The sequence below is a fragment of the Chlorocebus sabaeus genome, chromosome 8, assembly GCF_047675955.1.
Source record: "Chlorocebus sabaeus isolate Y175 chromosome 8, mChlSab1.0.hap1, whole genome shotgun sequence".
NCBI lineage: Eukaryota > Metazoa > Chordata > Mammalia > Primates > Cercopithecidae > Chlorocebus > Chlorocebus sabaeus.
In genome coordinates this window covers 94,474,064-94,495,703 of record NC_132911.1, presented here as the reverse complement: position 1 = coordinate 94,495,703, position 21,640 = coordinate 94,474,064, and the positions used below count along the sequence as shown (strand labels likewise).

At 40.7% G+C, this 21,640-nt stretch overlaps 1 long non-coding RNA gene across 1 annotated transcript; it reads right to left on the bottom strand.

Moving 5' to 3' along the window:
* Window positions 1–11,066: 11,066 nt before the first annotated feature.
* LOC140712224 (uncharacterized) lies at window positions 11,067–21,619 on the bottom strand. The gene is made up of 3 exons (XR_012093723.1): window positions 21,344–21,619; window positions 13,248–13,576; window positions 11,067–12,553 (listed from the first exon to the last, which is right to left on the bottom strand). It is a non-coding gene; the product is annotated as an uncharacterized lncRNA (long non-coding RNA).
* Window positions 21,620–21,640: the final 21 nt, after the last annotated feature.

Here is a 21,640-nt window from a genome sequence, read left to right as displayed (position 1 = left end):
CAGTTTTGATATCTGTATTTAGATTAAATACTGAAAAGATCTTTTTCGTAAGGTACCTTACATAAGTGGAACTGTGGGGACTGTCTAGAATAGAAATACCATTGTGCACCAAGAGTTATTTGTGACCATGTGTAAATACAAAAATAAATTTGGCCTATAGTTTAAACTTTTACTTATATGTAACTTTATTGAAAAGTTTTGATGCAGTAAAAACTGTATTATACTGTCCAGATTTATATAGATGTATCATATATTGTATATAGAGATGTATGCACCATTTTATAATGTCAAAAAATTAGATGTATTTCAGAGTTGAGTTTCAGATATCTTGTAAAATTAATTTCTGACATAGTAATGTAACAATTTCTTTTTCCTTGTCTTTCTAATGAAATATAAGAGTTACTGAAGCATAGACATAACTGATCATGAATAGCTGCCGTAACTACAATAGTCAGCATACACATTAGACCTCTAATGGTCTTTGAATGAAAACTTGGAGGTGATCAAATGAGCAACTGACAAAAAGAGATTACTGATTTGTCTGTAAAAAGGGATTGCTGAGTATTTCATTCATTTATTCGGTGAATACCTATTGAATATCTAATATATGCTAGGCCAGGTGTTAGGCCCAAGGAATCCAGCAGTAAACAAAAAAGACACAGTCTACTGTACTCCTGTGGTTTACAGCCTAGCTGAAACAAAAATTTTCATAATGAAATTACAAGTGAGCATACAAAAAGAGGATGGTTCATGGGGCTATGGACACACAAAACCTAGTCTGAGTGGCTAACAAATTAAAATTGTGTCTGTGTGTGTGCGTGAGTTTAATTTTCCTAACTTAATCAGTTATTTAAATGATAATACTTCCAGAGTTAATCTTGGTTAAAGACTGTATGCTTTAGGAGACATGAAGAAGCCCTCCCCTAAATACCTTCCCCAATAGTGTTTTGAATAAAGGTTATAGTCAAGTGTAGCTTAAATGCCATTCAACAGGAAAAACAAAATCTATTGAGCGCCTAGTAAGTGCTGGAGAACAAGACAGACATATCTTGGCTCTCGGGGAGCTTCCAGTCTAGGAAAACGATGGCTGTTGAAGAATAATACAACATGATGAGTATCTCAGTGGGAGAAAGCCAGAGAGCCAAGGGAAGATACAATTTAGAAGCTGACCCAGTCAGCTGTTGACTGAAGGTTTCCAAGAGATTTGCAGACAAGTAAACAGCTCTACCTTTGGCACCTTTAGCATTCTGTGGGATTTGCTGTTCTTTGTCTCTTATAGAGTGTGCCTTTTCACATAGTTTTCATATTCAAATGCTCCCTTTCCCCCCAACACACACACTCACTCACACATGCACACCAATGGCTCACAACTGGGTAACACACGTAAGATCAGTTCTACGTTATGAAGGAGAACTGATCTTTTACCCTTGGCACTTTTTTTCTTAAAGGTGACTTTCCCCCTTCTTATTGCTGAAGTTACAAGACTCTGAAAGCAACAATTAGGGCGTAGGCCTAGGGCAGTGGAGTCAAAGGAGCCTCTTTGCTTTCTTTTCATCTAGGCTTTAGGCCAGCGGCACAAAAGGAGGCTTTGCGGAATGCCATGACTCAGCCTCACTCACTAGGGCTCTGGTTTCGTGCCAGAGACTCATTGTAAAGAATGCGTGTGTGCTCAGACTTTTTCATGGGTCCCCAAGGAATCAAAAGATGGCTAAGTTATTTTTTAAAGACTTGACAGTCTCAACAAAGCTTCTTTTTAACAGAGATTTGTCTAACAGAAAACAAGATTACAATATGTTGCTTTCTTTAGGAAAGATACTCAAAATTTGCAATATTTTGGTTGTTTTTAAAGTATAGAACTCTAGTTGACATTCACACCCTTTCCACCAGTTTAGGGAGTAGGGTCGCTTGCCTTGGTAAGATCACATGATATTGATTGAGCTGATTTTTCTAGGGTCAGGTTTTCCCCTGGTGTCAAGAGAGAGGTCACCACAGGCCTCCCTTCTCTCTTGTTTCCAATCAGCTGGCTGGCAGAACAGGGCTGGGAGGGAATCTGGGGATAGAGGGGTTGTCCTCTTTTCCTTCTCTCTAAGTTCGGAGCACAGCCTACACCACTTCTGCAGTACACAGGGAGCTAACAGGGTCCTCTTGTCTGTCTTTCTCTCCGTTTCCATTAGTGCCCACTGGAATCTAAGAAAAGAAAAAAAAAGTGAAGAGAGAGCATCCTAAGAGCCTGCCTTTGCTTGAGGCTGTTCAGGCCTAATGAGCCAGGAAAAAGAAGCCTTTCATGTACTCAGCCAAGCTTACTAGAGCTTTGTAGAGTGGCTTGAAGCTAAATTCCTAACTAATAAAGTTTTTATTTTTATTTATTTATTTATTACTGTTGTTGCTTGGTTATTTTCTCCTTTGAATCATTTGCTTTGTGAGAATACACCTCTCAGAGGTATTGGGGAGGAGACTTAGTTAAGAGGAGTTTCGAGATACTCTTAGTACTCTGATAAAACATATTAAATAGTAACCCAATCTCCCTGAAATTTCTAAACAATGTACACATGAACTATTGATTTAAAAGTAAAAAATACTGTTTTTGTTTGCAGAATATATTTTACTGATATTGGTGTCAGTAAAGGACTTGACATTCACTGTAAACAGCATAATATACAGAGCAATTACATATTTATAAACCAGTCCATGGATTTCAACAAAATCTTGACAGTGAACCCAACACTGCCCACAATGAACAAAGGATACCCATACTACTACCTACACTGTTCATGAGCTGTTCCATTTGACTTGCTAAATTTAGAATTAGAGAACTATTAAATATTAAGAGAGAAGAGAAATGGTTTGAATGCTGGTAACAAAATATATCTACCCTGAGTTACTTTGCAGCTATGTGGTTGAAATTTTGCAATGAATAGAACTAATTGCTGTAATATACCATGCTAGACTTTCCAAAAGCAAGTGCTAACATGAAAATTTCCTTTTGCACACATTCTTAAAAATGGATATGATCTGTTTTTAGTAAGAGTATTGTGTAAATTCTGGCTTTTATATGCTGAGTCCCAAAGACCTATATGGTAGCTATATGGTTTGCTGCTCTTAGCCACCCTGTGAGGTGACTAGGTCAGTCACAGCTGTTCCCTTTGTAGAGTTCCCATGCTCAGCTGGCTGCTCTTCTTATTCATCAGGGGTATCATATATATAGTCTGAAAAGGCATATTAAATGTTACAGTAATTTGAAAATGAAGCCAAAAATGTTGGTTTTATAATGTAGAACATAAAAACAAAGCTGGAACTAGGTGGATGTTAAGGCTAAGATTCTCGGTGACGATGGGGTGGGGAAAAAGTGTTCTGTTTATTCAAAAAAGGCATGGGCTTTAGAAAACTGATAGATAATCTTTTTCCTAGATAATCTCATACACTGCCTTGGTTTTACCAACTACTAAAATACTGGTACCTTCTATATTTGCATCTCCAGGCTGGACTTCTCTTCCATCTCCTGACTGGTATATTCATTTACTTACTTAAAATCTCCTTGGGAAAAAAAAAAAGGCAGCTTGAGTCATACTATCTCAAGGCATGAATGAATGATCTTGCAAGAAGAGGTTCTTCTACAGCATCTGCAGATAAATAGGATAAGGAAGGCAGATTATGGAGGCAGCAAATGCAGATGGCCTTCATCAAATCTGTTGTGCTCAAACTGCTTTAGTTTATTCTTTATAACATGTTTTTTTCTATTTCTGAAAAGTAATACAAAATTTTTAACTTCTAAATTATTTTTGCTCTTTAACAGCCCCTCAAAGTGAGAGAAGCAAACCATTAGGCTAAAACCAGATTTAAATAAGCACAAGTTACTAGTGGGTTGATCCATGACAGGCATTAGCCCTATCACAGATAAAATGTCTATATAGTCATTAGCAAAACATAATATGAGGTTATGTGTTGTTATGCTAATATGTAAATGCTTAAACAACAATTGTAAATCAAGTTTACAAAAGCAAATGTGATACCTACTAATTTACAACTGAAATAGTGATTATCCCCTTATTTTTAGAAATTGGTGTTTCAAAACATTAAATCAGCAGAAAAGTTGGACATTGAAACAGGAACTGCTACTTAAAATAATTAAGACAAGGAATCATATAGACCTTTATATAAGGCTTTAGTGATTATTAAACACTCCTATACTAGCCAGAAATGTATGAATGCATGACTCCCACTGGCTTTAATAGACATTTTGTGTAAACTCAGCTGTAATATTTACAACTAGGAGGTATGTTTTTCAAGGGTTTTCTGAGTATATTTGCACAATGAAGCTTTTGTTTAGTATTTGTCTATTTTTGCCCTTATTTCTCATTGATTTAACTATGTATCATATAATAGCAAACATTTCACCAGGGGGAACATTTTTCTATTTGTCTTAAAATATGAGTAGTTCCATAAGTGAATGTTGTAAGTCTTAAAAACCTAGTGCAACTTTATTCTAAGTCCTATTTGACATTTTTCTTTGTGTTTAGAAGTTGAAACTGAACACCTGGAAAGCAGAATTACTGGTTTAATATGTCTCCACTTATGTATTTTATTTGAAAATGCCCATAAGAAACCTTACTGAAAATACACAAAAGAAGATTCACTTCGAGAAGCAAAATGGCTTTAACGCAACAAAAATCTTTTTCAGAGTGAAAAAGCAGCAACACCAACACAAAACTGATTTTATTCTTTCTACCACCTGAATCATGCTTAAAATACAGTGCTTTCTGGATGCTTGACTAGAACAACAATGGATTTCATGTTAACTTTTCCAAAGATTTATCAAATAATATATTACCAAAAAGCAATACTGCTGAGATAAGCTACACATAGAATTTCATGACAAAAAGATAATTCATTAAAATTATATGCATCTACAAATGTATACAAATACATTTCAAGCCTCTAATAAATTGATAACCACCATGTGGCATTCTAAAATCATAGTAGATACCTAGGTACTTAAACAAAAATATAATTTTATCACCTTTTCTTTTTAACTTAAGGTAAAATTGAGTATGTCAGTGATCCCATTTGATTTTTCTCTTCCATTGGACAATAGTTTCTAAATATCATTTTAAATATTTCTCATTTACAATGAATTTGGATTAAGTAAAATGTGTACAACGCTGGCTCCTTGGTGCTTATGTGCGTCATGCACTGGTAAGATGCAAGAAGACTCTTCAACACTACCTTTGCCCTACACAGGTATCCCCACCTAGATAAGGATTCCTTAAAAGGGATTAATGGGATTCTCCAGATTCTCTAACTGATCCTGGGGAAGACAACTGTAAACCCAGCTGTCTTCCCTGGAGGACAGGCATTAGAGACCCCACAGCTATCTCCTTCCACCTATTTACATTTGTAGGATAATATTGACACTTTAAATTGCAAATAAACGAACATAAATATCTATTAGATTTTATTATAGAAAGTTAGAAAGCAGTTTTTGCCCTCCAAGATCAGAGGCATTTAGCATGCCTCAGCAACTTAGAAATAACAAGATAGTGCCTAAAGATCAATTCTGTGAACTTTAATTCAGGAAGAAAAATGGGAATACACTGGAATTGTGAAAGACACTCCAGATCCCAGGGAGGAGAATGTGGGCAAACAGCTCCTGTGATAGCATCTGGCTACTAAAAGTGAGTGAAGCCCCAGTATGTGAAAGAGGCAGAAAGCCTTCCTCTGTGACTTACCTTTCCACTGGGGATCCAAGAAACCCAGGCCAATGGAGAGCACTTTGTTTATCCCAAGCTCTGAATTAACTTGGGGAGAGGCTTGGAGACACTGTGAGGGAAAGACACCAGGAAAAGCTGCAGGCATTTTCCCAGACCCAGGACCTAAAGCAGGATGCCATTTTTAATCCAGATGCGTACAAAGTCAGCCATTCTTTGTCAACCTGGCAGCCTGGCTGTGGAAGCATTTTAGTCTCTGCCAAGAGATTGGAGCACCTGCCCTGGAGTGGGGTAGGGAATTACATAGCCACAATTTGGGAAGTGCCTCAGCAGTAGGCACTGGAATTGTGCTCTCTCCTATCACAAAGGTGGGGCAGGAGAGAGCTGCTACAGCTAGAGTTTCTCCTGGGTGGCAAGACTTGCAGCTAGGGCCAGCTTGGTGACCTGGAATCAGTCTGCGTGTGTCCTTGCTGGGTGCCCCAGCCTGCTCCCCAGTGATCATGGTGCAGCAAGGTCTTCTATATTCCACTCCTAGGCAGAAATCCAGGCACTCAGAACACCCACCTGCCTGGACCAGCAGCCTAAGCTGCCTGACCCTTCATGGACATGGACATGGTGTAGCATGGGACATAAACATGGTGTAGCAGGTCCCTCTCTGCTCCATACACAGGCAGGTCTCTCCAGGTATTCAGAGCACCCCTCACCTGGATCAGCAGCCTGAGCTGCCCCACTATGCCTATATATAGATTATGGTGCAGTCAGGCCCTCTCCACTCCATGCACAGCATATCTCCATGCATTCAAAGCATCTGCTCACCTGGATTGACAACCTGAGCCACCGCACCCTTCCTGTGCAAAGATCTGGGTGCACAGGGACCCTCTCTGCTTCACGTCCAGGCAGATCTTCAAGTATTTGGAACAACAGCTCACCTGGTTCAGCTACCTGAGCTGATCCACGTTTCCTGTGCAGAGATCTGGGTGCAGAGGGGCCCTGTCCACCCCATACCTAGGCAGATCTCCAGGAACCTAGAGTACCCACTACCCTCATTCCCATGCAGAGAACTTGGGGCTAAAGAGGTTTCTCAGCTCCACGCCTAGGCACACCTTTGGGCACTTGGTGGCCACCCACTGGATGCTCCCTCAGCAGTGGTACTTGTGCCTGCCATTGGAGGATCTGCAGGTGGATCTTCCCCGTGGTTCATTTTATATATGACCTGTGGTTCATTTTATATGCCCTGCACCTTTCAGCAGTTGAGGCATTTCAGATCATTTTAAAAAAAGTCATGAATGAATGAGCCAGTATATAAAACTAATGTAAATAGTGCTCTGTGCTTCTCTCAGCATTTCACAACAATACAAGAAATTATTCTTTTTATTTCTCCATGTCCAGTTTCTCCATCTTCACGATCAAATTTTATTAGGTAGCTGTTCTAGTTTCCTGGAGCTGCCATAAGACATCACCACAAACTATGTATGTGGCTTAAAAACAACAGAAACTTATTTTCTCACACTTTGGAGGCCAGAAGTCTAAAACCAAATTGTCAGCTGGGCTATGCTCTCTATAAAAGCTCTAGGGGAGAATCCTTCCTTGCCTTTTCCAGCTCCTGCAGACACCAGGTGTCCCTAGGCTTCAGATGCCTCACTTCCATCTCTGCCTCTGCCTTCACGTGGTTTTCTTCTCTTCTGTTTTTCTTTTGTCTCTTATGAAGACATGTGCCATTGGATTTAGGGCTCACCTGGTTAATCCCAGATGATATCATCTGGCGATCCTTACCTTCATTGTATCTGCAAAGACTATACTTCCAAATAAATTCACATTCACAGGTTCTGAGTAGGCATATCATTTGGGGTCCATTATCTAATCCACCACAGTTGCTAATTGTCCAGATATCTTTCTATTGAATATTTTTTAAAATACCTTTTAAATGGGCCATACATATTGTGTTAAATAATATGTTAAGCTGATACAAAAACAAACAGAAAAAAAGACACTAAACATATAGTGGCCTAAATAAGGTAGGAGTTTATTTCTCATCTCACAGTCTGGCCAGGCTAAGTGGTTAGAGTGGCTCTGCTCTGTTAGGTCACAAAGGGTCCCTGGTGCCTTGGGTCTCTGCCATGTTGGCATTTCAACTCAGAGGGGGAATGAAAGTGGGGAACAACAACTCATTTCATTTTAAACAAGTAAGGTTCGGCTGGGCACAGCAGCTCACGCCTATAACCCCAGCACTTTGGGAGGCTGAGTGGGAGGATCACTTGAGCCTGGGTGTTCAAGACCAGCCTAGGAAACATGGCAAAAACCCGCCTCTACAAAACATACAAAAATAACTGGGTGTAGTAGCATGAACCTGTAGTCCTAGCTATTTGGGAGGCTGAAGTGGGAGAATTGCTTGAGCCTGGAAGGATGAGGAGGCAATGAGCTGTGATTGTGCCACTGCACTCCAGTCTGGGCAACAGAGTGAGACTGTGTCTCAAAAAAAACCCCAAAAAACAAATAAATGAAGTTAGAGTTGCACACATCACTCTTATGTTACCATTCCACTGGAGAGAACTTATTCATATGGCTACTTCTAGTTGCAAGTAAAACTAAACAATTGTATTTCTAGCTGGGTGGCCATGCATCCAGCTTTAACTCTACCACTATGCAAACTAGAGGACAGATGGAAGAAGAAATAGTGTGTGACAATGTTAGAAAACCTTAACCCTCCTAACGGTACCTTTTAAAAAATTAAACAGGCTTTTAGTGGAGTCAACACAAGATACGCATGTAATTAATCATCATTTTCATTCACAGATGGAAAAATAAATATTAACTTCTTTGAATTTTTAAAATTCCTTATTGTGTTTGACATTTATTACCTTTGAGGGAAGAAACTATTTTTCTACAGTTTAGAAGTCATTGTTAGACACAGTTAGTGTTAATCATTGTTATTTTCTTTTTAAAAAACATATTTTGCAGAGATGGGGTCTCACTATGCTGTCCAGGGTGGTCTCAAACTCCTGGTCTGAAGTGATCCTCCTGCCTTGGCTGCCCAAAGTTCTGGGATTACAGGTGTGAGCCACTGTACCTAGCCATTTTTTAAATTACTGTCTTTAAAACTCCCTTATAAAATATACATCTTACATAACTTATCCTTTGCTTTCCATGAGGAAGTATTTCTCGTGGCTTCTTGCTCTCTGTGGTGGTTGAATTAATTACCTGGTAAGTGGGTCACAGTGATTGGCCTAGGTTAGTCTGTCTGCTCTATACTCAAATCTTCCAGCTACTGGGCTATTCCAAAGTTCCTACTGGCAGCAGAGAGTTATTATTTGGCTCTCATTCTAAGGTCCATTCTCCATCAGCTCTATCAGGAATATTGTTAAAAGTTTTGACCTTCATTTGACTGACCCATGTCTCTCTCAACAGTTCAAAACCTAAGTGGTGAGGAGGTATAATTTATTAATCCCCTCTTACCCCAATACTGTGGAAATGTATTATGCAAGTTTTTGTTTCCCATATGATTTGTGAGCACAAAATGGTGAATCAGAGAAATTCCTGAAAGGCTGCAGCCAAAGACTGTTAAATGTTGCTACAAAGAAAGGGTAAAATTTCTGTCCAAGGGAAGAATTTTTTTACAATTTATTATTATTATTTTTTTAGATGGAGTCTCACTCTGTCACCCAGGCTGGAGTACAGAGGCATGGTCTCGGCACACTGCAAACTCCACCTCCTGGGTTCAATCTATTCTCCCTACCTCAGCCTCCCGAGTAGCTGGATTACAGGGGCCCCCCACTACGCCTGGCTATTTTTTGTATTTTTACTAGAGACTGGGTTTCACCATGTTGGCCAGGCTGGTCTCGAACTCCTGACCTCGAGTGATCCACCCACCTCGGCCTCCCAAAGTGCTGGGATTACAGGCGTGACCCACTGCACCAGTCTTTTTTCTGTTTAAACCCCATATGAAAGTTATTTTTCCAGTCGAAAGGAGTAAAATGTAACACCTATCTTACTCCCACCCACTCCATACTTTCCTTCCATCCCCTATGCAGTCTTAACCAAGGGCATACCACAAAGGCTGTAGTCCAATCCAAGAGATGCAGAGGGTTCATGGGCTGTAAAAACAGAAAGGCTAATGAGTTATAAATATTTAGCAATGAGGATTAAGGAAAGCAACCCCTTTGGATATACTATTGGCAGAAATTATATTGATGCGAAAATTCAAAATCTGCAAAAAGATAAATAAGCATTTGTACTTAATAAAGATTTGATTATTTCAACAGCCCTGCAAGAGTCAAGAACATCATATAACTCAAGAAGAGTGTCATCAGAACCAAGGCACCCGAAGAATAAAACATTCAAAGGAGGAGAAATCAGAACAGAGACTATTCCTTAAGTATTCTTGGCTAAGGGCTCCATAGTTGCTAGACAGAGAAACTGGAAGTTAATTTCAAAGCTTTCATGTAAGTGTTTAATATAATTGGTATCAACTTACTCAAATATATTTATCTTTCCATTTTATGGCTTCCACTAGTCTCAATTTATCAATTTTTTATAGTTGTTACAAAGTCTCTTATGTACTGGGGGTCAGGGGACAGGGATCCTACACTTACTGAAGTACACTGAGGCTAGAAACACCACAATTTTATTTTAACTTTTATTTTAGGTTCAAGGGTACATGTGCAGATTTGTTATATGGGTAAACTGTGTGTCATGGAACTTTGGTGTACAAATTATTTAGTCACCCAGATAACAAGCATAGTACCCAATAGGTATTTTTTCTGATCCTCTCCCTTCTGCAACCCTCTACCCTAAGTAGGTACTGGTGTCTGCTTTCCCTTCTTTGCGTCCATGTGTTCCTATTGTTTAGCTCTCGCTCATAAGTGAGAACATGAGGTATTTTGGTTTTCTGTTCCTGTGTTAGTTCCCTCAGGATAATGGCCTCCAGCTCCATCCATGTGGTTGCAAAGAACATTATCTCATTCTTTTTCATGGCTATATAGTATTTCATGGTGTACATATACCACATTTTATTTATCAAGTCTACCATTGATGGGTATTCAGATTGATTTCCTGTCTTTGCTATTTGTGAATAGTGCTGCAATGAATATATGCATGCATGTGTCTTCGTGGCAGAACAATTTATATTCCTTTGGATATATACCCAATAATGAGATTGCTAGGTTGAATGGTAATTCTGTTTTGAGTTATTTGAGGAATCACAACACTTATTTCTACAATGGCTGAACTAATTTACACTCCTCCCTCTCTTTTCTCCACAACCTTGCCAGTATCCGTTACTTTTTGACTTTTTAGTAATGGCCATTCTAATTGATGTGAGAGGGTATCCCATTGTGGTTTTGATTACCATTTCTCTAGTGATTAATAAGAGTGAACATTTCTTCATATGCTTTTTGGCCACATGTATGTCTTTTTTTGAGAAGTGTTCATGGCCTTTGCTTATTATTTAATGGTGTTGTTTACTTTTTGCTTGAAAATTTGTTTAAGTTCCATACAGATCCTGGATATTAGACATTTGTCAGATGCATAGTTTGCAAATATTTTCTCCTATTTTGTAGGTTGTCTGTCTACTCTGTTAAGTTTCTTTTGCTGAAACACCACAAGTGACTTACAGCCAAGGTTCTGATACTAAGAGTGGGTGCAATGAGTACTGCAACCACTGGAAGTGGGTTCAGCACCCCAGAAGATTCCTTAGGAATGTTTGCTCCTATCTGAGTGGACTTCATGTTACACATTTTTGAAGTATGACTGCTGAATGACCATGACTGGGCCATCTCTTTATCTAGCTGTAAAGACCTAACACATGACACTGGCAAGAAAATGATCTAAAACTTTGTATGGTATCGGGAGAACCCGCTCCCAATGTTTAACATGGGTTCTTTTCTATTTCCCAAGTGTCTTGACTGGGTTGAGAAATAAAGGGAAAGAGCACGAGAGAGAAATTTAAAGCTGGGTGTAGGTTTTATTAGTGATTTTCAAAAGGGGAGGGAGTGCACGAATAGGGTGTGGGTCACAGAGATCACATACTTCACAAGGTAATAAAATATCACAAAGCAAATGGAGGCAGGGCGAGATCACAGGACCACTGGATGAGGTGAAATTAAAATTGCTAATGAAGTTTCAGGCACGCATTGCCATTGATAACATCTTATCAGGAAACAGGGTTTGAGAGCAGATAACTTGTCTGACCAAAATTTATTAGGTGGGAATTTCTGTCCACCTGATAAGCCTGGGAGCACTATAGGAGACCGGAGCTTATTTCATCCCTTCGGCTTCGACCAGAAAAGACGGGACGCCTTAAAAAGGGGCCGTCTATAAGCCTACCTTCAGGGTGCATTCTCTTTCTCAAGGATGTTCCTTGCTGAGAAAAAGAATTCAGCGATATTTCTCCAATTGGCTTATGAAAGAGGAGGAATATAGCTCCGTTCTGTCTGGCTCACTGGCGGCCAGTTCAAAGTTACCTCTCTTGTTCCCTGAACATCGCTGTTATCCTGTTCTTTTTTAAGATGCCCAGATTTCACATTGTTCAAACACACATGCTCTACAAACAATTTCTGCAGTTGATACAATCACAGGGTCCTGAGGCGACATTCATCCTCCTCAGCTTACAAAGAAGATGATGGGATTAAGAGATTAAAGACAGGCATAGGAAATCACAAGGATATTCACTGGGTAAGTGATAAGTGTCCATGAAATCTTCACAATTTATGTTCAGAGATTACAGTAAAGACAGGTGTAAGAAATTATAAAAGTATTAATTTGGGGAAATGATAAACGTCCATGAAATCTTCACAATTTATGTTCTTCTGCCACGGCTTTAGCCAGTCCCTCCATTCGGGGTCCCTGACTTCCTGCAACAGTATGGTTTGTTGGTGGAATAAGATTATCTCAATTCGTAAACACTATAGTATTTCATTTATATTATGGAACATAATTTTAACATCCTGGACTCCTTCCCTTTCTCTTATTCCCCATATGCCATCATTCCAAGTAATCTTGTTATGCTTTAGACATTCTCAAGTTTATTTCATCTTTCCATAAATGGGTTGCAGTCTATTTACTCTGTCTCTTGGACATGTGACATAATCTACCAAGTGTTTCCTTCCCTGAATGGTTCTTAAAGTATGGTCCCAAGACCAGCTGCACCAGTATCACTTGGGAATTTGTGAAAAATGCAAATTCTTGCTTTCCAAGGCCACACACCAGCAGAATTAAAAACTCTGGGAATGAGGCCCAGTAAACAGTTCTTTGAAAAGCTCTCCTGGGAATTTTGATGCATGCTCAAGTCTGCAAACCACTGTTAGAGGATGGCATATTTGTTGATATTATTTGCCTGGCTTCCCCCAGAGTACATAGAGGTGCATTCTATGCATGTGTCCTCAGAACAGCTTGCCACTTCCCAAGCACATTGCACCTTTTCACACTTCTGTGCTTTGGCACTTTCTGTGCCTGAAAGGCTATTCTACTCTCCCACTGTCTGCTCAAAACCCGGAGACAGCTTAAATCCTTTTGAAATGAGTAAGATATAAATAACTGTATACTTACCCTTCAACACGCAGCTCAAATATCATCATGGCTGCAAAACCTTCTCTGACTCCCAGGCAGATTTAGTTATTCCTTCTGACAGTGCTGTCACTGTAATTAACACTTTGTGGTGCAGTTGTTAAGGCCTTCTCACACTGAAAGATGGATTCTTGAGGGCACACCTCCAATGTATCCTTTAAAACGCTGGGATCACAGTAGATGCCCAACAAGACATCTTTGAGTAAAAGCTTATTTGCTGGCTTAGCAGGCAAGCCCCTCTCTTTCTGTGCTTTGTTTTTCACTCCTTTTTTTCAACTGAAGATGAAGTTTCCCCTCTTCTTCCTCTTCAACTGAGAGCACAGGTTTGGGAGAGAAGGTTGTAAAAAGATTAGGTCAGTCACATTAAGCCTAGAGTTCCACAGAGTAGATCTTTCCTCCCTAACTCATATCTTATAAATGAAACAAATAATATTGATGTAAATCCAGATTCAAGTTCAAATTCTTAAAATTTTCTCCAATCATAGATTTTATTTAAGTCTTGATTAATGAGAAGAGTTAAAAAACCATACATATTTAATAAATCTTGAAAGACATTATTCTGGGTATGTGTGGCTAAAAAGTAATGAATTTATTCTGTGAAAGTAATCAATATAAGTTTATAATCATATTTTCTATACTAGTAAACAAAGGTTCATTGGTAGCAGAATATTCTGAATTTTGCTTTTTCTTACATTTTTAAACAAAAATTTAAAGTGGATAGTTTATACTAGTTTTTCTCCTTAATATCCTATATGGTGTTAATTAGTGTAGTGGCTACACTGAGAAGTACTTTGTGTGTATATCAACCTGTATGGTAAGATAAGTATAATAACAGTAAGATTTGGCATTTTCATTCACTGATATAAATGAACAACAGTTTTCTTTTTGGAATTCTGAAATACTATTTCCCATGAAATTGAGACTAATGGAAACTGGAAATACCAAATCTTCTGACTCTTCTGAACTGGAAGTCACATCTGCAAAGTTAACCTATAATTTTTCATTCTCTGGCTGGGAGTGGTAATTAGCTAAACAATTACTTAGCTAATATAAGTTGGTGCTTCCCCTTTCTCTACTAATCTTTATATGTTGCCTCCACCAACACTCACTTCTTTGGGTCAAATATGTAGTGAGGAGCAGTGTGAGAGGGAGACTGGAGAGATTTCTCAGGGCAGTGCATACTTGCTGAAGCATGGGCAAGTGTGTGAACATGAGGCTAGCAGATCAAGACGGATGAGATTGCTGCATTTCCCACTACAACTGTAACCTTGCATAGGATAGTTGTCCAAGATTGCTTATTTTCACCATTAGCTCAGAGTATCAAGGACACCTTCAGTTTCAAGTGTCTAGTTAACACATCTGAGGAACAGAACTAGGAGCACTATTTAGAAATGGCCACCCCATCTGGAGTCATTGTGCTTTCCCTTGCCATCCTAAACCTTTCAGCACCACTCTGATGCATGCACCGCACAGGCTTTGTAATGGAGTTATTGGTCTTTTCTCCACAATTGGATTGTATTCCCTGAAGGCAGGAAATGCCTTTAATTCATCTTTATATTCTCAAAAGAGTCTAGCAAAGTATATACCCTCAATATACTCTTCTTGAACAAATAAGCTGCATACCCCTCATTCAGGAAGAATTAGTTGCTAACAGTGAAGAGCAATTTCATACAGGGTCCAAATGTACTTATTTAAATTACAGATCTTAAGCAAGTCAGAAAAAAAGGCACTTGTCTTCTGTAAAATGCACCAAAAAGAGTCTACAAACTATTTGCCTTGCTAGCTGAAGAGCCTACTGAAGAACAGCATTGTCCTCCTGAAGCCACCATTTGATGCAATGCACTTATACTTTCACTTCCTTTTGCTGCAGGAGTTACTCACTGAGGGATGCCTGGCTTATGTGTTTATGTGCTTCAGAGTTTCATGAAGAATTCAAAGTTTCTGGTTAGCCACTGTGGCTCACACCTGTAAACTCAGCACTTTGGGAGGTCGAGGCAGGTGTATTGCTTGAGCCCAGGAGTTCTAAAGAAGCCTGGGCAACATGGCATAACACCATCTGTATAAAAAATACAAAAATTAGCCAGGCGGGGTGGCATACATCTATAGTCCCAGCCACTCAGGAGGCTGAGGTGGGAGGATCACTTAAGCCAGGAGGCGGAGGTTGCAGTGAGTCATGCACATGCCACTGCATTCCAGCCAGGGTGAGAGAGCAAGACCCTGTCTCAAAAATAAAAAACAAAATAAAATAAATGAGTCAAGCCTTCTGGAGCCCTATTACAAAATAAACCAAATTATAATTTTGAGCCCAGAACTCTAAAATCTCCCTTAATTAAAGATTTTAATGGGAGCCAGAGAAAAGCAAAAACACAGCAGGCCACCAAACCCAGAAGAAAAGGGGACTCCATTGCATTTGATAAACCACTTGCATGAATAACAATAAATCAGAGCAAACTAATTTTAACAGTTAGTTTCAACAACCACATATCAAAACACATTTAATGTTATGGGTGCACTTTAACTGAAGCTAATGTTGTACAGTACATGGAAATTCATAATTATAAAATAGCAAATTTAGAGTTTGGAGAGTGATGTACCATTGAATTCATTTTTTATAGTATCTTCCCATTTTCCATTTAAATGTGATTACTTAATGCTTGATTGGATTTTTCTCTTCTATCTCATTTTCAGTCCTCACAGATGCTAACAAAGTACCACATCCAAGTCAGAAGTATAGTGGCAAGTCTATAACAGGCAGCCTGGAAAAATTTGCTTATTGTATAATTGACACCTGAAGAGCTGAGGAGATAGATTGGTTCTTATTTTTGATCAGGAAAAATCACAGAAATGAAGCCCAAGGCTATCAAAAGGGAGAGAAAAACTACCTGCCGCTCCCCAACTACATTAAAATAAATCCTGAAATGACAGAATCTGTTACAACTAGAAATAAGCAGTGGAAAATTTGCATTAATCTCTACATCTTTCCTTTGAATCTCAGAGGAAGCACTGTCTCTCCCCTGTATCTAATCCTTCCCCTAATATCTTAACCACATCCTCTTTCATCTCCTTTACAACCTGGCTTCATAACATTTCCTCCCTTCTCTTCCTTAAATGCTCTCTTCTCTCCAGCCTTCTTTACTTCAATCTATAAACACACTGGAATCCTTCAGTTAGAATGTCCCCATCTTCCTCACCCTGTATTACCTTCTAGCTATCACCCTTTTCTTCCTTTGCATCCAAAATCATTAAAAGTGCTATCTAAACTCACTCTTTTATAGTTACCTTCCATTCACTCTCAAACTGGTGCAATCTGTCTGTTCCTGAAAGTACTTTCCCTAAGGCCCTAGTGGCTAACTTTAAAAGAAATATCTAAAAGACACTCATTGGTCCTTCTCTCATCTTGGGTCTTTATCTTAGGTCAGTAGTGTCCAATCTTAGTAGTGCCCAATCTTTTTCTTTTAGAAATAAAATAAAATAGAGAATTAAAGGCTTCTGGAGCCCTATTACAAAATAAACCAAATTTTAATTTTGAGCCCGGGACTCTAAAATACCCCTTAATTAAAGATTTTAATGAGCATCAGAGAACAGCAGGCCACCAAACCCAGAAGAAAAACGGACTCCAATCACACTTGACAAGCCATCTTAACATTCCATCTTTCCATCTTAACGTCTTAACATTCTCCCTTCCTCGGACTTCTAACAGTTTCTGCAGATCTCCTCATACTCTCTGAATTTACATTTGAAATCTGCGTCTACCACTTTCTCTGTGTGGCTATGGGTGAGTTATATGAACTCAAGTGATGGTTGTACTGCGCTTGTCAGCCTCTGACCTGCCCCTGCTGTGTCAGTGAGAGTCTCTGCAGGCAACAAAAGCAACTGTAAATAGAGTCTAATCAATGAAGTATTAAAAGGATGACAAAGCATCAGAAAACCATAACTAGAGCTGGGAAAGAGTTGGAAACTTGGTAAATAAGAACTTTGTTCACAAAATTGAACCACTGTCAAAACCATAGTGAAAATCAATTGGGAAGTGATAAATACCCTGACCACTTCTCACTTGTACTATCCTCCAGTATTCTGCTGGTGCCTCTCACTGGTCAAGCCTAACTGGAAATCCAGAGCCCAGTGGAGGCTGAGTGACACCGTCTCTAGAGGCCAACCTCCTGAGACACACAGCAAGCCAGGGAAGGGTAGACACTGAACCTGGGTAGAGGACACCAGAGAACAACCAGCACTTGAGCACACTGCCCACTGCCCTTTCCTTCACTTAAAAAATATTTAGTGTGACAGGGACTATTCTAGGGAATCAGAGTACAGGGGTTCACAAGACAGGAACGATATGTACTTTCATGGTATTTCATTCTGCTTAAGGAATACAGACAGAAAGGAATAAACAAGGCAATTTCAGGTGATGATAAGTGCTATGAAGAAAATAAGGGGTACCAGTAACCCGATGTGGAGAGGGCAGTCCTTTAGATGAGGGTAATCAGGAAAGTCATCTCTGAGGAGATGACAGGAGAGCTTAAAATGAACAAGAAGGAGGAGACCAGGCTTTCTCAGAGTCAAGGGCAGCGTGTTCAAACAAGAAAGATTGGCAAGGGCACAGTGCAAATGTCCCGAGGAGGAAACCAGCTTGACTCATCCAAGGGAGACACAGGAGGCCTGGGTGGCTGGAACATGTGAGAGGGAGGGTGGCAGGAGGTGAGGCAGGAATGTCAGGCAGAGGCTAGATCATAAAGGGCTTTATAGGCCAGGCAGGCAGTTGGGTCTTTCCTGAATGCAATAGAAGGGTTTTAGGCTGGTTGTGGTGGGCTGGTAGATGTGGATTAAGACACATCTGATGTCCAACTGTAAAATGTAACTTTCACAATTCTGTGAAAAATAAATTGTAGTGGGATGAGAGTAGAAATATCCCACTACAGCTTGCACTGCCCTACCAGAGGTCCCATACCCAGGAAAGCTGAATGATGTTTCAGGTAGGAGTGACACTGTTTAGAGAAGGATGGGCACCTGATCCAAGAGTAGCTCATTTCCAGATTGGCTAGCAGCCCATGAAGTGACTTACAGCTAAGAACTCTGAACTGGCTTACATTCTTCTGAAATACAGACTAAGGATAAGAAGTGGATTAATCAGCCAGTTGGTAGTATGAGAATAGATTAAAGAGGTAGCAAAAAGCAGAGACACAATGAGAAAGAAATAAGAGAGTAGCTTATGCCTGGGCTCCTAATAGCTACTCATATACCCATATAAACACTTGCTCCTTTTTTTTTTTTTTTTTTTCTCTTTTTTTGAGACAAAGTCTCGCTCTGTCGCCCAGGCTGGAGTGCAGTGGCCGAATCTCGGCTCATTGCAAGCTCTGCCTCCCGGGTTTACCCCATTCTCCTGCCTCAGCCTCCCGAGTAGCTGGGACTACAGGCGCCCGCCACCTTGCCTGGCTAGTTTTTTTTGTATTTTTTAGTAGAGACGGGGTTTCACCGTGTTAGCCAGGATGGTCTCGATCTCCTGACCACGTGATCCGCCTGTCTTGGCCTCCCAAAGTGCTGGGATTACAGGCTTGAGCCACCGTGCCCGGCCGTTCCTTCTTTTAATTAAAGTAGTCTCCTGAGTTTCTCTTTCTTACAAGCAAAAGAGTCTAACAAGCACATTGGTGTTTCCAAGTTTTCCTCCTTAAACCTCTTCTTATGCACATTAGCCAGGATGACAAAGATCTGCTCTGGTAATAAAACTCAAATCTCAGTGGCTTAAAACAACCAAGGTTTACAGGTCCTTCATGATGTGACTGGGACTCTGTTCTGAATCATCTTCCCTCCAGTACCAAGACTGATAGTGCATATGCTCTCTGGAACATTGATGATTGCCATGGCAAAGAGAAAAAGAGTTCTGGAACGTCTTGCATCAACAATTAAATGTTATGCTCACAATTAATTGGGAGAACATGTCATGTAGTTCAACCCCATCACAGGGAGGCCAGAGCATGCAATCCTGCTATATTCCCGAAAGAGAACAGGAAATATTTGCGTTTCTTCAAGATGGGCCCATTACTTATTTAATCTAAGGAGCAATGAGCCCTCTTTAAAAGTTTGTTGAATACACAAATGATTGCCATTTGTAGGGGGGAAATGAAGGCAGGAAAACCAGACAGGAAATATTTGGCACACCTATCACCATGCACTGATTCATAACCATGGTCTTAATTGCTGCCTATACACCAAGGTCAAAATTTCTAGGAGAGATGCCCCATTTAATTCCATATCTATATTTTCAACCACCTACTGGAATAGCACATTTGGATGAGACTTGAGACACCTCAAGTCTCATGTATCAAGAGTGAACCCTATCTTTCCTACAGACTTGTAGTCGCTTTCTTGGTCAATGGCCCCATTATCTATTACTTCAAATAAGAAATCCAGGTGTTATCCTCGACCCCTCCCTCTCTTCTGAAAACAAATCAGTTGCCCAGCTCCTCTCTAAACTTATCCCCATTCAACTAACACCAGGACCATTATCCTACTTCATGGATCCTGACAGCTTCTTGCCTATGCAATTTTGTCTGGTTTTCCTGCCTTCACTTTCCCCCTACAAACGGCAATCATTTGTGTATTCAATAAACATTTAAAGAGGGCTCATTGCTCCTTAGATTTAATAAGTAAAGGGCCCATCAGAAGAAACTCAAAGCCTAAAGAGAGAGACAGTGATGTAAACAAAAAATTACAATACAATGGGACAAACGTGATAATGGCCATATGGAAAGTAGCCTGGGAAAGGAAAGGAAAGACCAAATTGAGGGTGATGGTGATGGTGATGGTAAGGTAGTGTAGGACTGACATGGTTTGGATTTGTGTCCCTGCCCAAATCTCATGTCAAACTGTATGTAATCCCCATTGTTGGAGGAGAGGCCTGGTGGGAGGTGATTGGATCATGGAGGTGGAGTTCCCATGAATGGTTTACCACCACCCCTCCTTGATACTGTTTTACCAAAGTAAAACTTTAGGTAAATGCTGTGGGAGCAGTAAGAGCTGCTCCTCCGTGTGAGTCACAAGGCTTGGAAAAAGGAGTTGAAGGATGCAGCACTTGCCTGGCATCTAGTAGGGACTCTGACTCAGTCCAACCAGGGTGGATAGAAGGGAATGGCATGGAGGAGCAAGAAGGAGCCTGATCAGCAAGGACCTAAGGTGTCCTGAGCCATTATTTGGCAGGCAACTGGGTGGAAGGTCATCCACTGAGATATCAAACCCAGAAGGAAGAGTCGGTCTATGGGGGAGCACACTTTTAATGAGGGATACAATCACATGGTTAACATTTACTGAAGACTAATTTCAGGCATAGTGCTAATCACCTTACTTTACTATTTTGTTTAATCCTCACAACACTCTTACGAAGCAAATTGTACCATTATCTTCATTTTGCAATTTAAAAAGAAACAATGAGATTCAGGGACTGACGGTTTGACCAGTTGCTAAACGTGATTTGCACCAGAGCCCAGGTTGATCATCTATCTACCAAGCTCTGCTGAGTTTGAGCTGCCTGCAGGAATTCCGTCTGGATGTGTCCACAGGCCAGACCACAAGCTGGGAAGTGTGGGCAGAGACATTGACTTAGGGGTCACTGCTTATGGGGGGCACGGCAGGATCAAAGCTGTGGGCCTGGATGAGATGGCTCAGGGAACTCTAAAAAGGAAGAAGGCAAGAGGACCTGGGGAACACTAACCTTAAACAGGCAAAAAGAGGAAAAGAAACCAGCGAATGAGTTTGAGAAGCTGCCCTCTGAGAAAGCGAACCCTTAAGAAATGTCCTACAGTGAATCTTTTTCAAAAGCCCCTAGACCAATGCCTGGCACTCCATAAAGGACCTCTGGAGTCAAAAGGGGCGTTCTGTCAAGGCGGTGGGGGGACTTTATACCTAATTTTTCCAGCTCCTAAAGGACCAAGCGATATGAAACCCACAGGGTGACCTCGCTACCTGGGAGGTAAGTCTGAGACAGGGAGAATAGGGCCAAGGACAATAGCCAAACCCTCCTCAGAACAGGACAAGAACGCTTTCCCCAATTCGACAGGGTAGCGGCGGATGTGAGCGCCACTCACAGCTGCCCGCTCCGATAAGAGGTTACTGCGGAAACGACCAGGAGGGAACGGGCGAGGATCCAAGCAGCTCACGGACTGGGGTCGCCTCGGTCCGAGAAGAGGAGCGCGCGCCCTGACACGCAGGCATGCGCGTGCCTGTGGGAAGTCGGGGAGCGCGCCCCTGACAGTCGCCCCGCCCTCCCCAGAGCGCCTGCCCTCCCAGCAGTTGCCCTCAGCAGCCCTGGGCCTCCGCTGGCCCACGCAGACGCCCCGCGACCCCTGCAGCCTGGCGGGCAGGCGTCACGGGGGCGGGGCCAG